This window comes from Tenrec ecaudatus, chromosome 11 (genome assembly GCF_050624435.1).
Source record: "Tenrec ecaudatus isolate mTenEca1 chromosome 11, mTenEca1.hap1, whole genome shotgun sequence".
NCBI classification, from domain to species: Eukaryota; Metazoa; Chordata; class Mammalia; order Afrosoricida; family Tenrecidae; genus Tenrec; species Tenrec ecaudatus.
Window position 1 is genome coordinate 23648615 of NC_134540.1, and position 15266 is coordinate 23663880.

Sequence of the window (15266 nt, forward strand, 5' to 3'; positions counted from 1 at the left end):
TGTCAGATGGTCCCTGGGTGGTGGAGACATTTTATGTTTAACTATTAGTTTAAAGGTTGTTGGTTCAAACCCACTCAGGAACACCTTAGAACTGAATGGAGTGGGAATACATTATATTTCCTGATATACAGAAATAAAACTTGAAGTGATTATATTTGAGCTTTTCCCATAAGAGTGAATTTTAGGGAAACTTGAGCCTTTGTTTCTTTGTGCCTTAGGATGGCAATATAGCCTTTTGTTTTTATGAGAATCATAGGTCTATTTAAATTAGGTCCTCAATTCTCCTCCATTCTTAAACTTTTTAGACATGAATTATTCGGCATGAGCATGAAATAAATTCTGTATCATCTATGGATATAGTCCTTTGAATAACATTTGCTTAGGTCAAGGAACTACTTTTAAAATTGTACTTTACTACCTATACAGACTATAAATATTTTAATTCCAATGTCCCTCTGAACTTGCTATTGTTCCCGTGCTTGTTAGAACTCCATTGTTAAAACCATCTTTTTATCCAGGGTGAAGCAGGTCACCACGCTGACATGCTTGTGAATGATGCAGAGGAAATTGAAATATAACACATAAAATTCGAAATTTATTTTGCAGACGTAAGCTGAATATACAGTTCTATTGCTCTTCAATTTTCAAATGAATTTGGGAAAGAGCAATTAGAATCTAGGGCTCTGGGTTTGTTTCTTGCCTCTATACAATCATTACATAATCTTGGTCAAAACATTTACCTTCTCTTAGCCTCAGTTTCCTGTTCGGCAAAGAAAAAGAAACCAAACACTAGTGCTGAGCCTCAATTCTGCTCTTAACCATCGATGAAATTAATTTCACGTTCAGGGCTTGTTTTCATATTACTAGTCAATGTTTTCATTGAGGTCAACAATGATTTCAAGAGAAACTTCTGGCTACTGGTATGATATACTGAAGTGTGGTTTGTATTTTCATTTGATAAGATGTAGAATGTTAAGTTTCATCTCCTCTGAAGACGAGGCAGGGCTCTGGAAGGCCATGGGCTTTATCAGCTGGAAGAGATGAGAAAGATATACTGTAAACATTGTTTCTTTTCTGCATTATCAGTCTTTCCTAGTAATGAAAGAGAGGTTTGAAAGTAATTTGTTTGTTCTCCAGTGAGCAACAGTAAGGTAAATATATAGCCTCAAAGATATTAAAGCCACATACCGCCTGTACTGCTTTCTGAGATTTTGCAGTCGAGCAAGCTGAGATACGAAAGACTTTAAGGTGGCTTAAGGTGTTGCTGGTCGCTTTAATTCACCAGGCCATTTAAATCGCCTGCTAAGGAAAGGCAAAGCAAAGAAAGCATTGTTCTCCTAAAGAACTTAAAAGGCAAAATGAGTAAAAAATACATGATAAATAAATACTATGTCAAGTGAGAAAAAATGTTGTAGTTTCATGTTGTTGGTTTGCAAATTGAATTTTTACATAAAATTTACACTAAATGGAAACTCATTATATAGTGATGAGGTCCAGTATGATCCAAATCATTAAAATCACTGTACTGCTTAATGATTCACTAAGTGGGACTGCAGTGCCATAAATTTAGCACTAGTTTCATGATTCAAAACACCAGACTGAGACACCAGCAAATCGTATGTGGATCATTAAATTTACAATGAATGTCAGAGATGAAATAAGGGGGAAAAATCACTTTGAGAGATAGGGATTATATGTGCTCTAAGGTGACATACATCAAGATAAATGATCTTATACCACTTGTGCTTCGATAACAATGGGGGGCCGTGTTTTTTTTTGTGATTCCTCATTTCATAATTTCCAGAGGGGCTGGAAGCCTAAACTCCTACGAATTAAAGCAGCTGTCACTTTTTGACTACCTTGTGATCGGTTTCATTTATATGTATAACATATACGTTTATATATGCCATTACATTTTAAATTTAGCTGATTTTCTCTCGATATTATAGCTCATCTAATTTCCTATCGTATTAGTTCAAAATGATTTTAATGGTTGGATGAAATTTGCCCTGGTAGTACATGAAACTTACCAAGATTATGAGGCTTAACTCCAAAATCTTAACGATGCTGCTGTAAGTGATTCCCTCAGCGTTATCTTAATACTTCGTCTTCAGTGTTCGATCGTGCAATAATCTGTGATTACATTTTGTGAAACCGAAGTTAAATGTGTTAAATACATCCAGATGATCACAAACCATAGCTTTCTTGTGTGGGGAGCCCGAGGATGCCTGCTGAAGGCACACTGCTGATAGGACGTGGAGTGGGAAACACAACAGTTTCTCTGGACCACAGTGAGCTGCCCCAGCAACCCTGGGGGCACAGTGGTTGAGTGCTGGTCTGCTGACCAAACCAAAGTTTGCCAGTTTGAATCCACCACCGCTCCAGGGCATAGCATGATTGCAACATGCTTCTGCAAAGTTCGACAAACTGGGAATCCCTATGGGGCAGTTGAACAAGGTACATAAGACAGGACATTTACTAGTGTGTGTGTGATGGATGGCATTGTGTCTTCCAAATATATGTCAGCTTGTTTTGGCCATGATTCTCACTGTTATGTAATTTTCCCAATGTTCTGCAATCTGAACTAATTATCTTATATGCTGTGAATCCTAATCTTAATAATTTTGATGATGGAGTCTTAGCGGCAGTTATGTTGATGAGGCAGGATACAATCTATAGGATTAGGATAGGATACAATCTATTGTATTTTGAGTTCATCTCTTTGGATATAGGAGAGGGCTTCAAAAAGTTTATTGAGAACTTTCTAGTGCTTTTAAATTCTGTTTGTCTACAAACTTTATGAGGTCTCCTCATAGAAAAGTGGTTCAATAAGTAAGTGGAGATGAGAGGAACCAACAAAGAATTGTAAGTAGAGTGAATCCTTTCGACTCAGAGCTTCTGTGCTGAGAACCTCTTAGACTCAGGGGAAGATTAGTGCTTAGACACATGGACATTTCCTCGGAGCGCTGGACCAACGGATCGGAAGAGAGAAGATCTTCTTCCAGAACTAACAGAGAGAGAGCCTCCCCCTGGAGTTGGTGCCCTGAATTTGGGCTTCTAACCTCAGGATAAATGTATGTTTTCTAAAGCCATGCACTTTCATTACTTCTGTTATAGCAGTGCGGAGCTCAGTCAACAGCTGCGTGGTCTCTCTGACACACGGCGTTGACCAATAGCCCTCTTTCTTGTCAGTAAAACCTGACCAGATTGTGAAGATGATGAGACACTGGTCGGAGGAGCTCAGGCACATTAATTTTTTGGATCAAGGGAAAGTCTTCCTGTATGGACTAAAACACAACCTATTTTAATTAATCCTGCCAGTCGTACACTATGGACTGCAAGACCAGCGCTTTGCCCACATGCCATCTTTATCAGACAGGGTGTATTGAATACATTCTGTGGGTCAGATCTTTTTTCCTCTCTTCTTTTTGAGGATGTCTACTTATATGGAACAGAATAGCATGAAGAATATTAACAAATATACCCAAAGAGAGCAACACAGGACTGTGACACTGTAAACAAGGGATGATGGGTAGCCAGTGCACTGGTTTCTCTATTCGAAAACCCCATGATTCCATGAAGGGCAGAGTTGTGTGCCGGCTCTTCTGGTTTCCACTCAGGGTGGAGAGGGGTAGACGGAGCTCCCCCCCTCAAGAGACGAGGATAGCTTGATTCTGGCTCCGGGACCCTGAGAGGGACTATTGAGAAGGGGATTGCTTATTCCATTTGTAAAAGCAGAAGAGGATTTAAATTTTGCCATTGGGGGGCAGGGGGTCTAATTTAAAGCTAAGAGAAGAAGAAACTCTTCAGAGCAAACATTTAATATTGATTCATATGGTAGCTTTGAGATTTCCCTGCCTACCTCAGGGGTATGAAGTTTTATTCAAGTTGACTAAATACTTAGGCTTTTTAAAAATCATTTTGGGAAGTGTATTATTAGTGTAACCATAAAAATGCATTTGTACTGTCTCCCCCTTTCCCCGACATTTATGAAGGTCTGGCACTCTCCAAGTCAAACATGGAACAACAAACAAATCAAACACCAAAGGACCAAAGGGAAATATAAAAAAGAAATGTATTCACTTTGTCCTTGAAACTATGAAAACAATTTCTAGAATAAACAGGTTATGAAAACCGGAGAGCACTTTCTGTCAACCCATGCAGGGCCTGTTATCTAGAAATTGCTTATAGCAGAAGGGGTTGGATAGTTAGAGGACAAGATGAAAAGTCCTATTGTCGTCTTCTCCAATAAGCCTTCGGACAAGACTGTAAAATGTGGCAGTTTAGTAAGGTTCTGAGATAAAACGAATGTTATAGAATGTTCCACCGTCAATCCTGAAACCTGCATCTACCCAAAGACTGGACTCTGAAAGAATTTTCCCTCTTTCTACCCTGACTTTAACAGTCCTCTTAAATCTGTGCAAGAAACAATATTTTATCAAACCATCCTGGTTTATATGCCTTTACTAAAACCGATTCTCCTGTATCAGTGGATGGGGTCCAGGCAAGAGAGAAAAGAAGATGATGTGAAAAAGAGAAAGATATGACATTAGTGAATGCACTCTTTAGTCCTGTACAGAAAGTGGGCCTTCTATCCTCTCTTCCCTTCAGCGTTGGGGGCATAGAAGAGGCGGCGAGGGAAAAGGTGACCCGCCTTTTGTCTCTGTAGTCTCTCTTTGGGCCCTTGATGACCAGGAGTTGGGGAGAGGCGAGTTATCTCCCAGGTGAAGAGGGCTCACAGAAGACCCTCGAAAACGTGTTTAGTGCAGTAAGCCAGCCTGACTCCCGAGGTGACATCGAGACTGTGGGGAAGGGAGAAGTTAGTGCTCTGTGAATACAGATTTCTGTGCAAAGTGATGGAAACATTTACAACTAGAAAGCAGAGCCGATTGCACAACACCGTCAGTGCCCAGGACCGCTGGATCATGCTCTACAAGAGGGTTTAATGGTAAATTTTTTGGTCAATCCATTTTACCAGAATAAAATAAAAATATATTTTAAAAAGGGGGCTCACAGGGGCAGAGGGACTTCTTTGTTTTACTGTTTCTGAGGGCTCTTTTTGTTTCATGGTTTGCGAGGGGCTCTGAAGAGATACAGAGCAGGGACTCTCTGCACTGCTGTGCGCACAGCCCATGCATTGTAAGGAAGCAGCGGAGAGGGCCTGGGCAGGTAGAGGTTGTTGTGTGTCTTCCGGCTCCTCCACGGGTGATCAGGTTGCATGAATAAGGAGACGGGGCAAAGTGGGCAACCCTAAGACATAGGACCGAGAGGATGGTGGCAGTTGGGTAGAGAAGATGACAGAGACTCAGAAGGGTCTGCATGATCAGTAAAAGTGAATTTTAGTTGCTAGCATGTTTCCAATTCAAGGCAACTCCAGGTACAACCTAACCAGCTGGTTTCGGTGCCGTCTTCATCATCATTGGCATGCTCGAATCTGTTGTGTTGTGACCTAGAGAGTCTTCATTGGTTAGCTTTCGGAATTAGGCCTTTACAACCTTCTTCCTAGTGTTGGACTGCTGCAGCCTGTCCATCATGAGCGAGTGATCTTGGTGGTATTTGAAATAGCAGCTGCATGCTTCAGGATCACAGGGACACGTATGACATCACAGTACATCAAACTGAGAACTAAGTTGTGGAGCAAGAGTAGTGGATGACATCCATAGAACTGGTTAGCAAGTGAGGACCAAGCTACCAAAGACTCAACCTTTAGTTCACCAGCTGAACATAGGAGCTGTAGAGCATTATGCTAGGCCCGTACGTAGAAGGTAGAAGTAAATCCATCACTTTGCATAAGATAGCAACCAGGCCATGCATATGCAAAAGCCAGTGCACGTCTAAGGAACGCCAAACCGGTTGCTGTCGAATAAATCCTGACTCATGCTGGCACCATGTATGTGCTAGAAATGTGCTCCTTACGGTTTTTCCTGACTGGGTTCTTTTGAAAGTCAATCAATCATCAGACTTTGCTTCAAAGGCACTTCTCGGTAGATTCGAAAACCCATTGTGTGGCTTCGTGAACCATTTGCACGACACCGGGACTTTGCAAGTCTACGTCTTCTCGGCAACACCAGAGTGCTGTGAGTCTGCCATGTGTACTAAGACACTGGGCTGAACTTCACTAAGAAAGACTCTAATGATTCAGTACGTACCTTCCCAAAACTGATTTAGACTAAAAATTGGAATCAATTATTCAGATTATGTTTTAATCCACATGGGACTAAATTTTATTTTTCCTCCATTACTTCGTTGGTTGGAGCTGCCATGAAGATCGAGTCCGTTAGAAAGAGGCATGTTTTCTTTGTATGTCTGTGTTGTCATGTGATACATATGTGCATTAGGGTTCCAAATGTACTCTTCCCGGTGGTCGCTGTTTACTCGATGGTGGAACTATGGGGTGTGGGCTGTACATCCTTGAGCTTAAACGAAGCCGGAGGCACCCGTGGGATGGACTCTTCACAGCCAGGTCATTAGGCTGAGGGCCAACTGAATGTGTTGCCCAGACAAAGCCTTGAGGTACTATAAAGGAATGCATATGTCTAGCTTGCAGAGTATATGCAACAACCTAATTGTTGAGCCTCTAGTGGAAAATTACAGTCTGAAAATAAGAGCATTTGGGATGAGCGGCTTCTCAGTAAATGTCTGGCTTATGTCTGAATGATCTGTTTCTCCAACATTGTGAGCATTGAGTATCCATAAAAAGCTCATCATGGTCAGAAACAATGTTCGCTCAGCTGTTGGTCAACAATATAAACAGCTTTGTTTAGATCACGTCTTCCATCTCTTTAATGTGATTCCAGTGCTTAATATATTTTGCATACTAATGTCCTTTGACTAGAGAAATATCTTTCTCTTGATCTCTCTTTGAATTGTGAGCTGTTTCCTTTGCCTGAGAGAAGATGCTGGCTGTTTCTTTAGCTTTGAGATAAGTGGTTGTGTCTCATGATATAATGAAGACTTTTACGTTTACACAGAGATCTAGCCTCCTATCTTGTATGCATCATCATGAGGAGTAAAGAAGGGGATGACATGGGGGGGGGGAGCCAAAGAGAGAATAGCATAAATAGTTTTCCCCTATATGGAGTGTATTAGTTTATGCTGGCATGTATTTTTATCCACATCACCATATTCCTGAACTTTAGAGGACTTTGAAATCTTGCCTAAAACAAAAACAGCTTCCTTTCAAGATATTGTCTAAATAACCTCTTTCAATTTAACTTCCCTTTGGTTTGGGGTTCTGAAAGCAGGCCCTGTTCCTACAATCCCCATTATGAACAACCCAACAAGAGGCTCTGACTATCTACACTAGACTAAGGATATGCAGAGTTTCCACCTCCCACTTTGCTGATACTTCAGATCATGAAGGGCAACCGTGTTTTTAAAAGGGGAGAGCAGAGAACCTGGATAGCTATGTGAGAAGTAGTGGTGAGATCACATGCAGAAAATACTACTTTCTGCACATAATATTAAGGAGATCTGGAACAAGGAACTCGGTGTCCAGATGTCTAGCCCTACAATACTTTGATCGCCATGAGTGATCCTGATCGTGTCCAATTTTCCGTATCTCTAATATAATCTCTGATTTCATAGAGTTTATGTGAGAAACTATAGAGCTAAAATAACATGTGATAATACTTATCCCATTGCCGCACAGTCATGAAATATTAGCTGTAATAAAATTACTGAATGCGATGCATCATGTTCTCAGATAATCTATATAACTTGACCTTCTTCTTACTCCCATTCTATGTTCAAAACAACTAGCTTCTCATCAGTTGTACTGGCCAGGAGTGAGTTAGGGTGCATTTCTTACTAAAGCCGAAAGAACTCTTGTTTGACTGCCCCCTCCCACTTTTTTTAAAAAATAAAAAGAACCCAATATGCCCATCTAGGTCGACCTTATGACAGCTTATTGACTGTTAATAACCTCGACACTGTTATTTTTTTTAGAGAGAAAGAGATTAGATGAAGTCTTTGTTCAATTTCACCTAAACAGTAGTCTTGCCGGGTGCACCCAGGAAGTGTCATTGGTAGGGAATTGTCCAGGAGGCATTCAGTATGTAAATGTTCTAATTAGATCAATGTAAAAGAGCAGTCGTACATTCTGTTATAGCAGTATGTCTGGTTCCATTAATAAAACCTCCCGAAGGCATGCACTACTAGTTTTCTCAATTAGTTTGTCCCAGATCATTTCATCTTTGGGGAGGGAGGGGAGGAAGAGTGGAATGAGAGGGTGAAGGGAGGTGGCAAATTTACAGGTATTTTTTTCCAGCTTAGAAGGCTGCCAAATCTGTCCCATATTCCACTTGGTCATTATGATTGCCTTTGGGAAAACACAACCACTGCAAAGTATTAGGGGGACATATAAAAACATCTTTCTCTGATGAAATAAACACTTCTTCTTTGTCTCCGTCTTCTTCCTTTGCAGAGAGAGTATTACAAAAACACCTAGCACAGTGTCTAAGGAATAGCCACGCCTTTCCCTTTCTCAAAAGGTACTTCGTGGTGCAGTGGCTGAGAGCTCTACTGCTAACTGAAAAGTCCGTGGTTCAAGCCCACAAGCCACCTGTGCACAAAAGATGTGTCAGTCTGCTTCTGCAAAGAGTGATAGCCTGGGAAACCTTCTGTAGCAATTCCACCCTGTTTTAAAGGGGCGTTTGTTGAAATTGACCTGATGGAGAGGAGGTCCCTCTCTAAAACACATAGTGTGCCTCAAGCCTTTGAAAGTACGGGAGTGTTCAACACTGGAGAAAGCATATTAAGGGGATGAACTGAATGTATGCTGACTAGAAATATTACAATCCTTTTTTTCATGTATGACTTTCAGCTTATGGCCTGAGCAGTTGTTTGTTTATGAAGAATCTAGAACTTTAAAAAAGGGAGAGTTTGAAAAAAAATTAATATTTACAAAATTTTTTATAAGTCCTTACATATGTAAGGACTTTTTTAAAACTCTGGAACTTTAAAGACGGCAAATGAGGTATTAGGTGGATATAGGTTTTCTGTGTCGCTGCCACCCAAATACCGCAAAGTGTGAGCTTCTAAGAAGAGACGTCAATTGGATTAGCATTCTGAAAGCTAAAAGTCCCAGTTCTTGTGCCAATTGACAGATTAGTCCATCGTGTCTCTCTCAGCAGCTGGCAGCTCTGGGGATTCCTTCGCTTTTAAACACACCGTCTTGTGGTCATCCTTTTCCCGTCTCTCTGTGTCTCCTTTCCTTTTCTATAAGTACAGCATGCTGGACTCACATGAACATGAATGATGGCATCGTCAAACACCTTGTTTTCAACACAAGTCCCATTGTCAGGCACCAGGGACTATGATTTCCCCAGATCTATCTACTCATCTGAAAACCTTTTTTTTTGCATACATTTTGCATGTCATACAATTCAATGTATCAATCATATTTATAAGAGTTGTACAATCATCTTCACAATCAATTTTAGATTTACTTTTTCTTGTATTCATTGTCATCATCAGCTTCCCAACTTCTCCCCACCTCCCCCTTCCACCACTCCCCAAGAAACCATTAATGCATCTCTTGTCCCAATAGCTCTACACATCTTAGATTTCATACACAGAAAAACATGGAACAAAATACAGGAAAACAAAAACAGGGCCCTCTGAATGAGAGTAAGACTATTCGCATCCCTGGTTTAGAGTCAGAGTGGATTCACAGGTGGCTTACTCCTTGAATGGATCATATGAATGGATTTGGGGTTCCCCCTGTCATCCATAGCCTTCTGCACACTGAGTATTCACAGTTGACATTCTGATCCCATCCCCTCCTTTGAGTTGGGGTTGTATCATTCACAGCCCTTGAGCCACACAGGCTGCTGTGCTTCTTTGTGTGGACCCAGTTGAGGCCTCACTCAAATAGCTGCTTCTTTGAAGACAAGCCTTTAAGACCCCAGACTCTATTCTTCCTGATAGCCAGGCACCATCTAGTTTCTCCACTGCACTTGGCCATAGCACCAGTATCTTCAGTGATTTCTCCATGAAGGCAAATATCAAGCAGAGCCTTGTCTTAAGAACTAATTGTTCTCAGATTGGGGCTAGACTTAAGTATGAGCCCCAAATCCACTCATGCAGCTGCAATTTGTGTACGTGTGAGTCTCTGGTCCACTTTAGAGACATCACTATCATTTACGTTAGAGAGCATTATCGATCATGCTCCTGGGGCTAGGGTAATTCTACTGATAGTGCCATTAACTTAATCAATGGTGTGGACTTAAAAACACTGTCGAGAAAAGGACATTATACACTTGTAGGCTGGCTATGAACCTCAACACATGAATTATGACTTCTTCAGATGAAACTCTTAAGTGACTAGATACTCTTTACACAAACAATGAGACTTACTGATGGATCAAAACTTTCAATAGCATTAAAGCACACAATTCAATTAGTAAAAATGGGCAAAACTTAACCAGAGAACACAAGCACTGCTATTGTTTAATCACGCCCCTCAACTTCCCATTCACTTTGCTCCATCTCTAATCATACTCTTCATTATGTAAACCTTGGCTCAGCTTAATTTCCATACAGTAGTAGATTAAGAGTTAGAAATCCATTGAGAAGCAGGAAAAAACAGTAAGAGAATAATGAATGAAGAGGTAGTGAGCAGGGCAAACGGAGGATCATTGGAAAGCCAGTAGAAGAGTACAGATATCAATCCCTAGAAATTCTGAGCAGTCCTAGGAGAGCTGAGTAAAGAAAAGAAGTTGCTTTAATGAGTCCTGACTGTCTCAAATTGTCCTCCCCATTGCTCCTGAACCTCAATCCGAAAGGCGGCGCAGTGGCAAAGTGAGTATTAGTCTGACTTGTCCACTTCCCAGTTGCCGATTTATAATAACTTATTATCTCTGTGACTCAGTTTTGCCACATTAACACATTAGCTGCTTCATGTAATTCACTGCATAGTGTTTAAGTGCCATAATGTATGTGGAAATCTTACAGAGGGCTTATTACCTTGCAATGCTTCTTTGCTGTTTTTTGTTTAGAAAATTTCAGTACTAAGTAAGTCATTACAGAAAAGTTGTCTTGAGGACGATGACAGAAAAAGGATTAAATAAATAGTTCATCTTTATTTGTAGAGTTATTCTATAGAGGAGATCGGAAAGAATTGTTATTCCACATAGATTTTAAAAAGCATTTGCTAGTTATAAAAGTGTAAAAAGGGTGACAATGTTGACTTACTTTTTTCCCCTTGGAAGCTTCAATGTCTAATGCAGGTAGACGCTCGGTCTGGGCTATTATAGCTAGAAGTAGAAATAACAAGAGACAGTTATTATATGAAGTTATTTAGGAAAAGTGTTAGCTTTCACCTTATAAAATTGCTGAAATTTCTTAACTTTGAACATCCAAAAGTGACGGTTTCATATTGTTCAGCTATTTTAGGAGTGAAAGGTGAATGAACTGTGGAGTTGACCTAGAATATATGATTGAGAGTGAGTATATACTTGGAAAAAGATACAGAAACTTAAGTTCTTCAGCAAGGCACATGCAGACATCTAACATGGATTCAAGAAGGAGGAAGTTTAGCGTAACTGTAAGAGAAATCAAGATATTGAGAGATTGGGAAGCATCTGTGAGCTCATCTTTCTGCTGAGAATGTTTTTCCACCTTTTCACCTGGTACTTTTCTTCCAGGTCACTCATCAGGGAAGCTTTGCATGACCTATCAGAGTAGGTTTTAGATTTCTTACAGGCTTTTGTAGCCCTCCGTTATTTTTATTCATAACCCGTGAAGTTCTTGCTGTGATGTGTTCCATGTATGTCTCCTGCAGCAGATTTAAGCTTCAGAAGGGCAGAGCTTGTGTTCATCTTCTTCAGTACTCCACTCCCGGTGCTTGCCACGTGCCCAGAGTTCAAGAGAACTTCATTTGCTAAATGAACGGGTATGTGAGCAAGTGAGAGATTTAAAGACCCAAGGAAGGTGCAGAGAAGCCAGTAGATCCAGTTGAACTAATAACTGGTAAGGAGGCTGTGATGTTATTGGGAATCGAGCATGCTACACTATGTATGTGAGGCAGCCATAAAGATGGGTGTTGTCAAGGCCTAAAAAAAGGGTCATCAGCCAGAACAGTGATTTGTTGAGGACAAAAGTGGATGGCAAACTGGAGAGGAAGAATATAAGTTGGATGTTAAAGAGAATGGAGGAAATGGATCTGGGGTTATGGACTATCAGGAAAGAGATGACTTACAACCAGGGTGATTTGAAGAATTTGGTACAGACAAATAGGCCTCAAATTGGTAGTCTATTTCATAATATAGTCATGGGAATGTCCTTAATAAATGAGAAGACTATCCTCCATGGTCTCTTACTGTCCTGTTCCTTGGGAAATGTGGTGGTTACATAATCTGCTGTCATTTGAAGAGAATTAGAAGTGAAGGGGTGGAGGCTAGCCTGTCAGTCAGGTCAATGCTTTGGAGGCACTAGGGAGATCAGTAGCTCTCTGGAGGCAGGAATCAGCCTCACTCCCTGGGAGACAATGCAACTGACCAGAGACATGGAACTGCATTAGTGCCCTGAGCTGGAGGAGCCACGTGGAGACGCCTTGCCAGCACTGAGATGTTTACAACACCACTGGATCCACAAGACTTGCCACCCACTGGCCTGTGATCTTCCTGCATTCAACATCATGGCATGTGTTTCCTGAGTCTGAAGAGGACTTTATAGATTGGCATTGGACATATAGGCTAATATTGGACTTATGGACTTGATCTGGATTTCTTAATGTATAATTATTCTTTATATAAAACTTTCTTGTAAAGCCATTCTATTGGGGGCTTATACAACTCTTAGCACAATCCACACATACATTCAAGCACAGTTGTACATTTGTTGCCATCATCATTCTCAAAACATTTTTTTCCTACTTGAACCCTTGGTATCAACTCCTCATTTTTCCCCTCCCTCTCACACCTTCTCTCCTTCACTAACCCTTAATAATTTATAAATTATTATTATTTATTATTTTCATGTCTTTACACTGTCCAATGTCTCCACTTTTCTGTTTCCTTTCCCCCAAGAAGGGGGTTATATGTAGATCATTGTGATTGGTTCCTCCCCACCCTCTACCTTCCCCTTCACCTCCTGGTATCACTACTCTCATTATTGGTCCTGAGGGGTGTTTATGTCCTGGATTCCCTGTGTTTCTAACTCTTATCTGTACCCGTGTACATGCTCTGGTCTAGCCGGATTTTTAAGACAGAATTGGGATCATGATAGTGGGTGGAGGGGCAGAGGAAACATTTAGGAACTAGAGGAAAGTTGCATGTTTCATTGGTGCTATGCTGTACTGTGACGGGCTCATGTCCACTTCACGACTCTTCTGTAAGGAGATGTCCAGTTGTCTATAAATGGGCTTTGTGTCTCCCTCCCTCACGCCCCCTCATTCACAATAATATGATTTTTTTGTTCTTTGGTGCCTGATACCTCCTGATCTTATCAACACCTAGTGATCACACAGGCTGGTGTTCTTCGTCTATGTGGGATTTTTGCTTCTCAACTAGATGGCTGCTTTTTTATCTTCAAGCCTTTAAGACCCCAGGTGCTATATCTTTTGATAGCCGGGCACCATCAACTTTCCTCACCACATTTGTTTATGCACCCATTTTATCTTCAGCAATCATGTCAGGAAGGTGAACATCACAGAATACCGGATTGTTAGAACAAAGTGTTCTTGCATTGTCAGGGAGTGCTTGAGCAGAGGCCCAATGTCCATCTGCTACCTCAATGCTAAACCTATAAATATATGCACATAGATCTATTTCCTCATTGTCATATATAAATATATTTACATATGAGCATGCCTGTATTTAGACCTCTATAAATGCCCATTTGCCTCCTAGTTCTTTCCTCTATTTCTTTTTACTTTCCTCTTGCCCACTATCATGTTCAGCCTTTATTTGGGTTTCAGTGATTCCTCTCAGTTACATTGCCCTTGATCAAGCCTTACCAGGCCTCTACATCCTCCTTGCCATTGATTTTGGATTACTTGTTGTTCTTTTCTTCCTGGGTTTGTTAACACCCACTTCTTTCCCCATCTCCCCTCTCTTATGTTCCTCTGGAATGCTCAGTCCTGGTCCGGTTGTTTTCGCCTACAGATTGTCTATCCCACCTATCTTATCTAGATAGACTTGCAGAGATATTAATATGCACAAAACAAATCAAAGAAATAAAAGAAAAGAAAACAACAACAACAACAAAACCAATGGCCATAAAAGAAAAAGCCTGCAAAGAGTTCAAGGTCTGTGTGTTGACCTTTAGGAGTGTATTCCGGTTGAGTTTGATGGGGTACCAAGCCCTGACCCCACAGTCCATTTTTGGTATTCCCTTGGGACTTCATTGCTCTGTTCCCCTTGCAGTTCTGTTACAGGCTCTGAGTGTTTCATCTCAGTGTGGTGGGGTCAGATTGGGCACAATTCCCACACTGTGTCTCCAGTGTTGTTCCCTGAAGCTCTATGGGACAGGGAGGGGCATCATGTGTTGCAATGGGGTGGACTGTGACCTTCTCTGTGCATTGGCTGCTCTGATGAGGACTATCATCCTCAGGACCTGGTAGGCCAGGAAGTGCTCCACTTTCTCTTCCTCCCCCTTTGTCTCCTCCTGTGTACTCTGATCAGACAGGCCCTTCTCCCTGAGCTGTGGCTTCAGTGCTGTCCTCCGAAGTGAATTCTTCTGCAGCGAGGGGGGGGGGGCTGTCCATGTAGTTGGGATTGGGGCCAGCCCCTCAGAACTCTCTATTGGTTCCCTGCTTCATGCCAGTATGCTGCATTCATGTAGAGATCTAAACAATACCCTCCCAAGCTCTTTTTTATACACATCTAGTCTCCCTGGATTTGTTTCTCTAGTCTGCCGGTACTCACACAGAAGACTGAGGTTTCAGGAGAGAAGCTACTAGAAGACATGTGACTTTAAGGTGTCAAGTCCTCGAAGGGATAAAAATGTGATGCAAGATGATAAATGCAAATAAATGATAGAATGTAACTCATAGTGAAGCTGTAGACTCAAAAGAAAGTAGGCAAGTGCTGAGAGAAAGCAGCAAAGAGTAGAAAGAATAAATTTAAAATGGAAATAATTGGGTTTTGGGGGGAAGTTAGATGAGGGAGAAAATTGTGCCTGGGATGTCAGTAAAGAGAAGGTGAATTGAGGAAACTTCCGAGGAAAGAAGCACAGTGGAGAGAAACAAGCAGATGGTGCTCCCCGTGACTAGAGAGGTCCACAGACAAAGACGTTCTGTGCTAGGGGAGGCCTGGTGCCGA